This window comes from Lupinus angustifolius, chromosome LG20 (genome assembly GCF_001865875.1).
Source record: "Lupinus angustifolius cultivar Tanjil chromosome LG20, LupAngTanjil_v1.0, whole genome shotgun sequence".
Taxonomy (NCBI): domain Eukaryota; kingdom Viridiplantae; phylum Streptophyta; class Magnoliopsida; order Fabales; family Fabaceae; genus Lupinus; species Lupinus angustifolius.
In genome coordinates this window covers 9,451,649-9,455,926 of record NC_032028.1, presented here as the reverse complement: position 1 = coordinate 9,455,926, position 4,278 = coordinate 9,451,649, and positions in this window count along the sequence as shown.

The following is a 4,278-nucleotide window of genomic DNA, read 5'->3' as shown; positions in this document are numbered from 1 at the left end:
ATTTATTTGTTGAAACACCTTTTAATATATAAAAGTGATGAAGTTAACTTACTAACTTTTATTTATTGTTATTTACATTCCCCAATTTATTTATTCTTTAATACCAACCTTCCTTAAGGAAGTAGTTTGGTTTGTAAATAAAAGACCACTTAAATTTATTATTCTTTAATTATTTATTTGTTTCTAACAACTAACTATTCATCACTTTTTTACATTAGAATACTATTAAACCGGTGTTGGAATTTATTCCACAAAATCGAGATGGTATTCAAAGGTACTTAATAATTATGAAATAAGGGATTGCTTCGATACCATTGTATCGGCGTTAGAATTTATTCTAACAAAGCCGAGATGGGGCAAAGAAGGAATAACTCATTCACATGATTATTAAGAAGTAAGTTGTAACTAGAATATTCTTGAAACCATTATATTGGAGTTGAAATTTATTTCAACAAAGCCAAGATGGCGAACAAAGAATAAAACCGAGTTCACTTACTTAATCAAATAAAAAGAACACACCGAAAATGAGAGTAATAACCTCTCAAATAATTGGCACCTTGCTAAGGAATAATATGTTGAGAGGGGAAACAACCTCTCGAATTCATCTTTCAACAAATTGGTGCTGCTGTCGGGGAATCGCTTAAATAATAGAACATTTCATATTTATATGTCATTCATCAAATAATTGTGCATAAATTTATTCTTGATTTTATACAAATTACTTTACTTTGTATAAAGATGTAAATTATGATTTCTTTACATACTAATCTCTTTTCTTTTGGAAAATAGACAAAACGATTCGTTTTGATCTCAAATTTTCAGACATGGACCAACATGTTGATTTACAACAAGAAATTGAGCAATTCATCAGAGAATATCAATTCAAGCTCAATATGGTCTATCAAAAAAATTCAAGATCTGCCTGAACAAATAAAGCAAACCAACATAGCAAGTTCTTGGTGCAATGATTGTGCAAACAATCAAAATGTCCATGCCTTCCAATCAACTCCCACTTATCATGACGAATTGGAGAAAATTCTCAAGCAATTCATGCAAACCACTATCAACCATCAACAGAACACCAGTGATGCTGTCACAAAAATAGAAGAACAAATCAACAACTTGACAAAAACTTATTTGGTCAAGTCAGAATTTTTTGAAAGTATTACAACTCGAAGTGGGAAGATAGTAGGTGGAGTTGAAAAACAAAAAGAGAGATTAGATTAACAAAATAAAAATAAAGAAGAAAAATAAAATAAAAAAGAAGAAAAAGAAAAAGGAAACTAGTGAGGTAAGAAGAGAAGAAAAACAACACCCACTAGTACAGAAAAAAAAATACCCTACCCGGTAGCTCTGTTAAAAGCGAAGAAAGAAGAACAGTTCGCAAGATTCATGGAAATATTCAATACTCTGTAAATCAACATCCCTTTTGCTGAGGCCTTGAGTAAATGCCAATTTACTCCAAGTTCATTAAAGAATTGTTATCCAAAAAGCAGAGTTATCAAGAAAAAGAAGTTGTTTCACTCAATGTTACTTGTAGTGCTGTTCTTCAAGCAAACATTCCTCATAAATCCAAAGACCCAGGCAGTGTGACCATTCCTATTACTATTGGAAATGTGTCTATAGGCAAAGCTCTCGTTGATCTTGGAGCCAACGTGAGTTTGATGCCATTGTCCATGATGAAAAGAATTGGAGGAATTCAATTAAAGCCTACAAGGATATCCTTGCAACTAGCAGATATATCCATAAAATATCCTGAAGGTGTTGCAGAGGATGTTCTAGTCAAAGTGGACAAATTCTTGATACCGATTGATTTTGCTATCATTGACATAACTGAAGATATGGAGATCCCACTCATTCCAGGGAGACCCTTTATGAGGGCAACAAAAATGGGGATCGACATGGAAAATGGCAAATTACTAGTCCGAGTTGCGGACGATGAAATTGAATTAGACATTTTCTATGCAATGCATCATCCGAAGGATAAAGGGTAATGTCTGAAACTAGATGTTGTTGAAGAAATTTGTGGAGAACACCCTCAACTTGACAAACCCTTAGAGATGCAAGAAAATAGAGTGGAGGAAGAAATCATCAAACATTTTTCTGATGAATTGTTTCTCCACCAAAATCCAAGTGTACAAGCAGAAAAAGAATCAGAACTGTAATGGAAAGAATTACCGTCCCATTTAAAATATATTTTCTTAAATGGGGAAGCCAAAAATCCAGTTATCATCAACAGTAAGCTGTCCAAATTGGAAGAAGAAAAACTTATACAAATCTTGAAAAAGCATTAAGAAGCATTAGGATGGACATTAAAAGATCTCAAAGGCACCAGTCCATCATATTGCATGCATAAAATTATGATGGAAGATGACTAAAAACCCTGTGCTCAACCACAAATAAGACTTAATCCGACAATGAAGGAAGTAGTAAGGAAAGAGATTGTGAAAATGTTAGAGGCTGGCATGATTTACCCCATTTCAGATAGCAAATGGGTAAGTCTAGTCCATGTGGTGCCGAAAATAGGAGGAATGACGGTAATCCGAAATGAGAACCATGAACTCATTCCAACTAGAGCTGTTACTGGATGGAGAGCTTGCATTAATTACCGCAAACTTAACACCACCACAAGAAAAGATCATTTTCGTCTACCCTTCATGGATCAAATGTTGGAAAGATTAGCCGGAAGAGCCTTCTAATGTTTCCTGGATGGGTATTCCAGATACAATCAAATTGTTGTGGATCCATTGGACCAAGAGAAGACGACATTTACATGTCCATTTGGTGTTTACGCATACAGAAAAATGCCATTCAGACTATGTAATGCTCCTACAACTTTTCTAAGATGCATGTTGGCTATCTTCGTTGATTTGGTAGAGAATTGCATCGAGGTCTTCATGGATGATTTTTTTATAATTGGAGACTCTTTCGAAGCTTGCTTGACAAATTTGGAAACAGTTTTGGAAAGATGCGAACATACTAATTTGGTTCTGAATTGGGGAAAATGTCATTTCATGGTCACTGAAGGAATTGTACTCGGGCACAAAATTTCAGCCAAAGGATTAGAAGTTGATAGGCTAAGATAGAAGTAATCGAGAAGGTGCCTCCTCCAACAAATATTAAAGGAATCATAAGCTTTCTCGGACATGTTGGGTTCTATCGTAGGTTTATCAAAGACTTCTCCAAAACAACTAAGCCCTTGTGCAACTTACTCTTACAAGATTTTGTTTTTAACTTTGACGATCCCTGTTTAGAAGCATTCAAACAATTAAAATTATGCTTGGTAACTGTTCTTGTCATTACTGCACCAAACTGGAAATCCCCTTTTGAACTAATGTGTGATGCAAGCGATTATGCAGTTGGTGCAGTTCTAGGATAGAGAAGGGAATGATTTTTTCATGCAATACATTATGCTAGCAAAGTTCTAAATGAAGCACAAATCAATTACGCTACAACTGAAAAAGAACTGCTAGCAATAGTGTTTGCATTGGAAAAATTTAGAAGCTATTTGATTGGGAAAAAACAATTATCTATACTGATCATGCCGCAATCAAATATCTTCTAAAGAAATCCGACTCCAAGCCACGATTGATTAGATGGGTGTTGCTTTTGCAGGAATTTGATTTAGAAATTCGCGACAAGAGTGGTAAAGAAAACCAAGTGGCAGATCATTTGTCAAGAATGGTGAATACAGAAGTCGCGTTAAGAGAACAAGAAATAGTAGAAACATTTCCTGATGAAAAGCTATTTCAACTTCAAGCAAGCCCATGGTTTGCTGATATGGCCAATTATAAAGCCTCGGGTATAATTCTTGAACATTTTAATTATCGACAAAAGAAACATTTTCTCAAAAAAGTGAATCAATACGTCTGGGATGAACCATATTTATTTTAGGAAGGAAGCGATAATATTATTAGACGACGTTGATGAAAATGAGGCCCAAAAAATATTATGGCACTGCCATAATTCGGCCCATGGGGGACATTACAATGGGAACGGAACCGCGGCCAAAATACTCCAATCTGGATTCTTTTGGCCAACCATTTATAAAGATGTCCAATTGTATGTCCAAAAGTGTGATGCATGCCAAAGGTCTGGGGTACTTGGGAAGCAAAGTGAAATGCCTTTACAAAATATTATAGAAATAGAAATTTTTGATTGTTGGGGCATTGACTTTATGGGACATTTCCCATCATCGTTTTCAAACGAATATATCTTGGTGGTTGTTGACTATGTTTTCCGCTGGGTGGAAGCATTAGCAACACCCAAAGCCGATGC